Below are 11005 nucleotides of genomic sequence, written 5' to 3'. Positions count from 1 at the left end.
GTGATGTTTTATTAGAAAATATTAGGTGGTGGTTGTTTCAGGTAAGTTTAAAGTCTACATGAAGAAGCGTTGAAGAGGGACTGGTTGGACTACTTACATCAATAAAATCTATTTCTGTAATTGCCAAATGGCTCAGTCAGTCATGACACTCCACGGAACAGGGTGAGTATAGGGAGCATAGCTAGGGTTAAAAAAAAAAGGAAGAATGTTTGCATAAGTGTGTGTATCTGTGTGTGAGTGTGTTTCCTGCTGTTCGGGCCCCAGCTGTACCCCGATGGCCTGAGAGAACAGAGTGCTAAACTAACAGAGGCGAGAAGGAGACATTCGCCCTGAGTTAGTGAGGTGGAAGAACACTGTGGTCTGACACCTCACAAAGAATGACACCAACCTCGACAACGTTTAGCTCATGAACCAAATTTCTGGATGCACATGCTCTTTAATCCACGTAAGACGCAGCCTATTAAATATCCTCTATATCATTGTGGCTATGTACTGAATACATTAGATATGACATGAAGTTAGCATCCAACAGTTTACAGGATTGAATGAAGCCTGTACTAATGGTTACTCAATGACTACCCTGTACTGACACATTTACTTAGCAACTCAACACTAAATTGTTTTTATTTTAAGTTACTTGCAGACATATTTTCCCATGCAATTTTCAGCTCCCTGGTTGCCTGGTAAATATTTTGGATTTCACATTTATCATTTCAAAGATAACTTCTTTCAAATGATATAATGATAAAATAAAATACTTTGATTTTCAGAGTTTTTGCCAATTCATATTCTGTCAGACATGATGAAAAGTAGAACAACAGTAAAATACATCAATAGAAAAGTGTAGTTACAATTATAACACCAGTCAAGTAAAATTTACAATTATGGAATATGTATCTACTTTCCTGCTTTTAAGCTTGTCCATTTCCCTTTTCTATCACATCTCCACCCTCCCATCTTCCCCACACTCATTTCCCATGCACTTTGTTGAGCCCTCTTTATATACCAATCCGCGCTTTCATTTCCCTCCATCCCTCCGTGATCTCTTTTCGTCCTTGCTCTGCCTTCAATTTCATCCCCTTTCCTCCTCCCTATCTGTGTCTTTAGGTTGGTCAGTTCAGCGAGGCCGAGTTACATTCTTGGGATGCCTGCTACATATGGTCCACATTCCTGCCGGTCTGCCGAGAGGCCCACCGCTCCTCACCACCGGCCCTGCAGAGACCAGCCACAGCTAAGTGTGCTACAGCACTGCTCCAGCCTAAAATTATCTTAAAGCAGTTTAAGAGCAGCTCACCCTGTGCCTACATGATGCTAGGCCTTATTTAGCTCACCAATCAAAACACTGGAATTAACACCCTAACTGAGCCTAAAATTACTTTTTTTTTTCCTGTCGTTGCATACAAACTGATATAGTTTCTTTCTGTGTTTTCATGTTCGTTTTTTGATGCTAGAGAAAACTTTTCCAGTGGACAAGCACACATGCTCAAACATGTGCAGTCCATATTTGTATGTAGCTGGTCTAGTAAACCACACAGATCCCTGCTGAGGTGTGGTGACAGTGTCTCTCCATATGAAGCAGTTAGCATATAGTGCGGGACACACTTGGAATACCATTCAGCCGGCATCACCAACTATCATATCCCAGATTTCCCAATGCAGCACACACCCTCTTGTTCTCGTCCATTGCATGTGTGCACACGCAATTCACAGTATGTGCACAGCCGTCTCTCCATCAGAGGACAATCTATACACACACACACACACACACACGCACACACACACGCACGCACGCACGCACGCACACGCACGCACGCACAGCATGATAACTGCCAAGGAGCTTTGGGTTTTCCTAACCAGACACAGACACACACTCTTTCAACCCACTCGCAAATTCCTAAAACTGCATATGGATATCAGAGGTGACATTTTAATATCCAACAAACATCCTTAAGCATGTAAAATATTAGCTTATGCTAGTCGAAGTTAGACCTATGTGGCTGTATGGGTGTGGCCGTTAAAATGTGCAACCTCACTGCAGCTACTGCAGTTCCACCGCAGATCCTCCCCTCTGTGATTGGCCGTCAATACCAGTCAATGTTCAGTCGTGCTCGGTCACAGCAGGTCACTTGATGATCTAGTAATTCATGAGCTTAAGTTAGCAGAAAAGGGGTGACTCATAAGATCGTACATTTTTATACTCTATGGTTCTGATCAATGGTAGAAACACTAAGGTAAAATGGTTCCTTCTGTTGGTATTCTAGAAAATAAAGTAAGAAAAAAAAATTCTGGCCAAACCCTTCCCAATATGCTGACCCAGCAATGAACAAACATCTTCATAAAATATAACAAATACAAAAGCATTGATATGCACTTAAATACTGAATTTCAGAGTATGACATTTGACTCTAGATAACAGGACATAGGGACACAAAATTACTAGCAATAGATTCCAATCTTTCTCCCGTCGTACATGCCCTTTCTCTGTGTATTGTGTGGGTGTGTGTGTGTGTGTGTGTCTGGGGAGTGGGGAGTGGCGCAATGGACGTCACTGCTGGACGGCTGTGTTAATCACATCTAGCCATGCAGATATAACAACTGTGCCGGCGAACCACAAACACAAACAGGTTAATCCAATGTGGCTAAATAATCACAGCCCAGACAAAGCAAACACTCAAAAAAGATGGCAAAGGGGAGAAGGAGAGGAAGAAGGCGAAAAAGAGCTTGTGAGTAATTAACTTCTTATTAGTATCAAGAGTTTAACTATTCTGTGCAGTACATAATAGCTGATTATCTCTATTGATGAATAAGGATGTCACCATCCTTCAATTGATGATTCATAAAAGTAATTTGATTCTTCATAAATCGACAATAAATAGCCTTGAATCAGAAGAATGTGTCTACTGACACTGCAGGTTCACTTCCTTTTTCTTTCTTTTTTTACATAAAAAAAATATGACATTGATTTGCACTTCTAACCCGGAGCACATTTCATTCTGTTACAATTCTTATAAGTCCTCAATGACACTTCTAACAATCACCCCATTTTTCACATCCTTTTTGTGTCCCAGTCTTTCAACAGACACAATGTGCCATTGTAACCAAAGTCAATGACTTCTTGTAAATACATTATCACACTCCATACGAGAAACTAGTTCCAACACAGCACTTCCTGCATGGAATGTGGGTGGGGCGTGGGCTGAGACTCCATTGAGGATTATTCTCATTTAAAAAAAGGGACAAGGGCATGGACATTCAAATGGTGGCACCCTGATAATCCAGATGTGTCCAGTGGCCCGGACTCTGAGTGGCCTGCAGCATCATGTATAATTTACTATTAAAGGCCAAAGAGGGGATAATTACAGCAGGCTGGGCGCTCTTGAGGAAGGGTCTAGGCCGCGGGGGGGAAGCCGATGTGAATGCTGTGAAACTAACAAACATCATCCTGAGCATCTCCAGCTGGAGACGTGCATCGTCAATCGGACATAATGTCAGAATGAGGACGAATTAAAAGGGATACATAATAGGACATTTGTCCTTTTTGCAATTTTACCCAGTCAGCTTTTGAAGGAGCCTCTAATGAATCCTCCAGGAATATCTGGGAGGATCGGCAGCTATCCATCAGCAGCCGTTATGGCTTACAGAGATCAGCAAAGACAAGGTCCGATCTGTGTCGTTTCGCTGACACAGATGAGACGCAGGTGGAAAAAAGCCACCGGTTGCTACACAGCTCGGCAGCCACATCCTCGCTGAATTCCAACCAGACTCTGAGTGGTTTTCTACCAAAAAGGAATTTGAGCTTTGGAACCTGCACGGTGATAAGTTTGTCATTTACTAACCCACAGCCTTCCTTAATGTGGAAATCTTTCAACTTGGATTGCATAAGCACTGAACACTGCCTCTAAAAAGATTACATAAGTCCTGCCCAGTAGAATTAATAGAAAACGGGGAGGTGGGAAAGGAGGGGTGGCAGGGTACACCGAATGCTAAACTTGCAACAGGTTGATGAGCACAGCGTTATAACCAGGATAAAAAATTTGATGCAGGAAATCAAAGCAGGTAAAAATTCAAAGTTTCAAAAGGTATAACCTTTCCTCAATATGTCACACGGACAAAAGAGAGCTGTGAGAACTCCACAGGTTGACTCTTACCTCTGATAATTAACACCTCTGCAGAATCTGGGAAGGAACAGTAGATCCTGCTGGTGAGACCTGATGTTGATCAAAAGAAAATAAGATCAACTGTGGAAACCTGGAGATACTAAAGAGGTAATAATATAGTTATAAGATGAGAGGGGAAATTAACGACGTGGAGGAGGAAGAGGAAGAAGAGGAGGAACCCCTTGACATCCATGTTGCAGCTACAAAGGGTGGGGCCTTGAGGAATTCACGCTATCTCTCTATACTTAAAGCTTCTGTTAATTAAGCTGCCCGGGGTCAGTCTGCCTGTGCACCCAATTATGATTGAGTTAAATGCGTCGCATCGCCACAGGATGACTCCTCCATGTTGTTGGACAGGAAGAAATCAGACTTTGCACAGCTAATAGAGATCTCTAACTCTGTCTGCCCTCCTCCGCTTCCCCTGTTGGATTTCTAGATCCATGGAAAAAAGACACACCCTCTCTCATCACGCTTCAGAAAAATACAGAGAAGTGACCCAGGCCCAACGCCACAGAAAGAACATTATGTGAATTCCCTTCTGCACCTGCGGCTTCATAGTCACGGTACAGTACTCTGAAGAAAATAGCCGTAGCACACCTTGTTCCTGGGTCGTACATGTCACCTCCGCTGGAGAAAAAAAAAGTTTCAAAACGCAATTGACACTCGCACTTACCTTGATACACGTCAATCCAAAACGCGGCTCTCGTCACATACATTAATATTGCGTGATTTTTTTTTTGCGCAAATGCTTCACGAGGATCATCAGCCTGTGTCCGGACTCTTCTCCCCCCCCCCCACGCCCAGTTTTGCGCCGGTGGCCTTCAGCAGCAGAGGGTCGGCGGCGGCGAAGTTGCCACGTCCGTTACATTTCGCAGAAAAGGAGAAAAGAAAAGAAAACGCTGGACTATCTTCTCAAACTGCGGAACAGTCCAGTTGATCTATTGCCGCCGGTGCAGAGGACGGACGCCAAGAGATCCGCGCGTCGAGAGGCAAATACGTTAGTTATGTAATGTGTTCCTTAATGGAAATGAGTGTGGAGGCTGTTTGGAGCCGCTTGGTAGATCTTCGAGACCGTGTGTGTGTCCGCTCATGTTTCAGAGCCTGACACACACACACACACACAGTGAGAGAGAGAGAGAGAGAGAGAGAGAGAGAGAGAGAGAGAGAGAGAGAGAGAGAGAGGCAGACTCAGCCACACCTTAACTCGGTTTTCTGACACTTCCAGAGGTGACGACGACACCCGAAGTTTCACCTTCCCCACACCGCGGCCCCCCATCCCCTGCACTCCGAGCACTAGCGTTTAAATGTCTAAAGATACGAGCTTTCAAACGCTCCGTTGTGAGTATCCGATTGTCCGGTCCCCACCCCGCGCTGCTGGCCGCTCCTCGGGGCTCCCTCCTCGGTCTCCCTCTCTCTCCGTCTCCGGTCTAACTCCTCTGCTCGAACCGGCTTCTCACTCCGATCAGCTGGCAGGGCCCTGACGTCAGAGCGCGCCACCGGCCAATCACAATGCGACCCGGAAGAGCCCCGCCGCTGACGCCCGCGATGATGATCGGGCGCGTAGGCCAATGACACCGCAGAGGTCTGTGAGAAGCGAAGCGGGCTCCAGCAAAGGGTGGCCAATGGGATTGCAGCCGCCCATAGGAGGAGGCTCATCCTCTGACCCATGAGTTGTGAGGAAGTGTTGAGAAGTTTTAAAGAGCTGCAAACTGAACTGAGATTACAGTTGAGGTGTCATTCTAGTTAGTCTTTAATCCTGGCAGTTATTGGACTTTAGAGAAGCTGTGCCTGCTCGAGTAAATGAAGCAGCGCAAGAGTACTTCTCCCCTGAATGTAAAATATATCTGCATCTGTGGTATAAGAGCCTTTTCTGATTTGAGATACACACTAGGCTGGAACACACCCCTCCACTCACATCTACAGTTTGCATAAAAAAAATGACCATCGCAGATCAAGGAACCAAAACTCTAGCATTTCCTAGTTGTTTTTCAGCATTCAGTTTAGCATCTTTTTAAAGCAAACGCAGCATTCCTGTGGTGTAGAGTTGTCTAGGAATTGGGTTCTACTACCAAATAAGTGATTGCACTTCTCTTGGATGGAAACCTCAATTGGAGGCTTGCTTGCTGAAGTCACTACAATACCACATTTGGAAAAAGAGAAGGGAGTGTGGTGTATTTTCCACCTCAAACCGCAGACAACATGGGACATTTGTGTGCCGGCTGTGGAAATAACTCTCTCAAGGTGAAATGAAGATGCACATGATTTCATCATTTACTAGTAAGGCCTCTTTTGAGAAGACGAGCCACGCTACTGTTTGGACTAGAGCAACAGCACTTGAGGAAGAGTTTGTGCATGAAGACATGAACAGCAGATTTATTCCTGAAATGCAGCAGAGCATTGCATCTTTGATACTGACGGTGCCCAGTGCTGCATAATTGAAGAAACCTGAAGTCCTCTCCAGCCACTGCAGTTCATGCATGAGAAGCACCAATTCTTGAGTGAATTTTCCAATTACTTTTTAATGTAGCTGGCGTGTGTGTGCATTTTGCACAAGCATATTGTCAAATATTACCATGGGTTATGAGAGTGAGTATTGTTTATGCTTCTACTTGCTTGTCCTCATGTGGTATTCAAACAACTATTGTTATATTTATGTACAAACTACTGTAAGTGTGTGTATTCACATGCAGTTCATATAATGCAGGATCAGCCCGTCTTTTAGCTGTGGCACAGAACACTGAAGTTACGCAGATCAAAAGTGACAACCAGTCACCCCCTTTGTTGTAGCATATTTTAACCCGGCAGTAACACAATGCCACCTCAGCACGGTGACACAGCTTTTATTCCGTGCCTGAATTTATGTTGATGCATTCACAAAGCTGAGAGGGAATGCGCCACAGGCACACAACGTCCAGGAAACCAATCCTTCCTCCCCTCAGTGTTCTTACATGGTCTCAACCCACATTGTCAGGTGTCTGTTTCTTCGCCGAGCAGACGGCAAGTGTTTTCTTTCCCCCTCTTCTTTGTGTCGGTTGACGTGAACCCATCAGGGCCGGTTGCACCATTAGGTGCATATCTCACGGATGGTGTATTCTCACACATACACACATGTTTGCTACTGAACTAATGAAACTAGTCCTGGAGTCTTGGATACATACACATAGAGGGTAGCACAAGCTAGTTCAGTTTACAATGAGTGACGCCGACAAAGCTGTCTATTCAGATACTGATGTTAAATTCTACCTGAAAATGAATAAAAACACCATTGGACTGGACTGCAATGATTAGTAATGTGAATAATTTATCAGCAGCCTCTGTGTTGTGTCGCATTAACAACAGTTTCACAGTGTTCTTACTCGATGTGACTTAAATTTGGAGCAACATTTAGTTACAACTAGTTAACTGTGAGGGGTTTTGGTTCATATAGTTAGAAGTAGAATTCTAGTACAATTATATATGTAGTTTTTCATTCATGAATAAATAGGGGCTCTGTAACCCATTAACACAGGACAACATACCTTAACAAAAAACATACCATCCCATCATTGAGCATTGTAGCAACATGCTAACAGTTGAAAACTCAGCTATTAAGATGCAAGATACGCCGTGTTTGCTAATCCTTTTAGAACAGTTTCCTCATCTTAACGTTATGAAAATACGTTAGAATTTGTGGTTACAGTATGGGACAGATTTAGTTTACACTTAATTAGTACAAGTGTGACTTCAGCACCATCTCAAATCAGCCAAGCATGACCACAAGATGTTTAATTAAGATTTTCAGCTGTTAAGACCGATTTATAGTCGGATTTTTCGCAGGCGCGCAACCACGCAAGACACGCAACGTGCCCCTTGCGTGCTTGCGTGCCCCCTCTTGCGGCCTGGGGGGGTCCGCCAATTTTTCTAACTATATGACAAATCATCATCATCATCATCATCATCATCATCATCATCATAACAGTAACTGGGTTAAAGAGTATTGGTGAATGAGGGAACAGTTTGATCTTTTAATGCATGTGTGCTAAATTGGAGTAATTATTCTCTAGGGCTTGAGGTGGCATACTTCTAATGTCAATTTTAACAAAATGGTGTACAAATTGGTGTTATTAGACTCATTGATGATAGTAGCATATGTTGCTAACCATCTTTTAGACTTTCATCACAGAGTGAGAGAGCTTTTACACATGGAAACATAATGCTTCTTCTTTCTCTGTCTCTCGTAACCAACACAGCTCAGAAGTGCAGTTGTACAACCTGTTACTTAGAGCCACACATTTTCCATCCCTTTCTCATTCATCCTCTTTTCTCTCTCGCCCTTGCTCTCAGGCAATCCCAATCTTAAATAGATTCCAAGAAGCGATCGGCACCTCTGCCAGGTAATGAGTAATCAGGAAACTATTCAAACCAGGTAATGGCTCTCCAAAGCCGCACAGAGGGAACACATTGCATAGTCACACACAACAACAGGTGGAGGACATTCTGCTCAGAGTGAGTGAGGCTGACTCTCGCAGATGAAACCAAGACCCTGAAGCCATGAGCCACAGGGTTCAAACCTGACAGACTGCAAAGGATATTATCAGAACCCTTCTGACCACACAGGATCAAGGCATCCGTGAAAGTGCACTTCAATCATGAAGTGGTTTTAGTGAAGAACTTAGGAGGCTCAACTTTCCACCTTTAAGCTGAGTGAAGTAGACTGAAACATGGAGGGCAACTGTAATAAGAAAGTGTATATTACTATTTGGTTGATTTATAGCTACACTTATATATATATATATATATATATTAAATTTGGTGAGTAGGTAAATCTCAATAGTGTGAGCATTGTTGAAAATGTTTGTGCAAGTCATGCTAGCAACTCCAAAAGGCCTTGCTTGGAGGCTTGGAGCTAAATGCTAGTTTAGCTTATTAGCATTCTAATCTTTTTTAAATACTACCAATCACAAAGAGCAGCTTCAATAGGAATGGCATTAGTTTTGCAGGTACTTATGCAAAGGTACGATTAACTATTTATCATGATTGTGCCAGTTGAAAAGTTACGTATTTGCCAAATGACTGCACAATATTTGGTGGGAGTCCATGAAATAGCTGTTGAGATATTTTAATCCAGAACAAAGTGGTGGACTCACTGTTATTGCCTAATCTGCTGGTGTGGCAAAAAATTAGCATCTATACATGTCAGTGTTGGCATCATATACATTAGCTGCATTTTCACAGCAACTGAAGCTGCTAGTCATTTACCCCGGACATTTTCAGGAATGCTTCTGAAATGTCTGAGCAAGCCTCATGTGTGACAGTGAAGCAGGACAATATACAGACAATTCACAAGGAGAGAGTGGGCAAGCGAAATTGTAAAAATGGAAATATCTTTGATTGAAAACAAATAGAACACGCCAATGACGATTTAAGCCTGAGAAGATGTCAGGACCTTTGGGAGTAAAGGCCAACAATGTTGATGTGATGTACCAAATCACAAAATTACATTATGTCCTTCATCCTGCATGCTCTATTACTGATGTTGGGAGCGCATCTGACCCTGACAATCTCCTGCTACAATTTTCATATGTAAAAGCCATCTTTGGAAAATGTCCAATCTTGACATTTTTTATGTCTGAAAACAGCTTGTCAAAACTCTTACAGTTTTTAATACAGAACGCTCACCCTTCCCCACCTCTGTCTTTGATATTGTCACCATTATTGTCCATCTCCCACAACCCTTCACCACCCGTCCTCTCTCTCTTTTTATGGTTGTTTCCTGCACAGCCCCTCTCTTTCTTCAATATGGAAACTCCTATGGGCTTCTTGGGGCTGGTCTTCTCATACTGTCAGATAGACATCAATCTCAGGGGACTTAGGGGAGCCCCTCTGTAACTTTAAGAAATGCCTCTGGCAAGAAGAAACTGATTAGTAGTGCTGGCAGCCAACCACGTGGAGTGCTGTGAGGAGGCTGAAGCCAATGAGAAGCTCTGCTGGGTGGAGGTTACAAAAGCAGTCTGAACCCAATGACTCAGCAAAGTTGGGTGCGTGTGAGATGACACTTTGCAGCGATTTAAAGGGCCAGCATGCCAGCTCGCAGCTCTGAGGAGGAAGCTGAAAAATGCACTTCCAAAATCAGGCCAAGTGTCGACTCCCTCCCCCCTGTGCAGATCACAAAGGTATGTGGCCCAGGTTGTTTTGCAGTGTTGCCGGTAAAGGCCGAAAAGAGTCCATCACAGGGCTACACCCATCTTTTTTCCCTAGAGACAGTGCTTGACTATGTTTTGGTCACTGGAACATATGGGTGTTCGTTGCAGAATTACCCAGTGCAATCTTTGCTGAGAACCTAATGCTTTAATAAGTGTTGTCACATCACATTTTGTCATCAAAGTTTCTCACAAATTGTATAATTCTGCGTAAGCAGGGAGCTGTTTACTGAGAGATCATAGTATCCAAAAACAAATGGAGGATTCTGTCTTTCTTTCTTTTCTCGACAAGCGCGATTGTCTTCATCTGAAGTTTGGGAGTATTTGAGTCAGCACTGGAGCTCTGCAAATTGGAAAAATACTTGTCACAGCTTAAACTGAAGCGTCCTAGACCTCTTTTTTTATTAAGATTATTAATTCGCAGGACAAGTAAATTATTCACTGCCGTTGTTGCAATGGTAACGTAATGTTACACCGTGCGTCATCTGATATTGCTATATCTTGCATATTTTCTCTTTCCTGAAACAGCAATTCATTTTGAAAGACTTTAACTTTCCCTTGTTGATGCAAAAATTCATGCGCCAGTGATTATTTTACTTCTTTATTACTCCAGTGATAAAATGAATCCATGTCATGGTGATCAAATTTCTATCTGCCATTCAATTAATC

General features: G+C 43.2%; 1 long non-coding RNA gene across 1 annotated transcript; it reads right to left on the bottom strand.

Annotated features, from left to right (window-relative positions):
* Positions 1-387: 387 nt before the first annotated feature.
* On the bottom strand, positions 388-5500 carry LOC128440237 (uncharacterized). Its single transcript, XR_008338490.1, has 3 exons — positions 5356-5500; positions 4149-4208; positions 388-1212 (listed from the first exon to the last, which is right to left on the bottom strand). It is a non-coding gene; the product is annotated as an uncharacterized LOC128440237 (long non-coding RNA).
* Positions 5501-11005: the final 5505 nt, after the last annotated feature.

This window comes from Pleuronectes platessa, chromosome 5 (assembly GCF_947347685.1).
Source record: "Pleuronectes platessa chromosome 5, fPlePla1.1, whole genome shotgun sequence".
Classification (NCBI taxonomy): domain Eukaryota; kingdom Metazoa; phylum Chordata; class Actinopteri; order Pleuronectiformes; family Pleuronectidae; genus Pleuronectes; species Pleuronectes platessa.
Note: the sequence above shows the minus strand (reverse complement) of the source record. Positions and strands in the feature narration are given on the sequence as shown.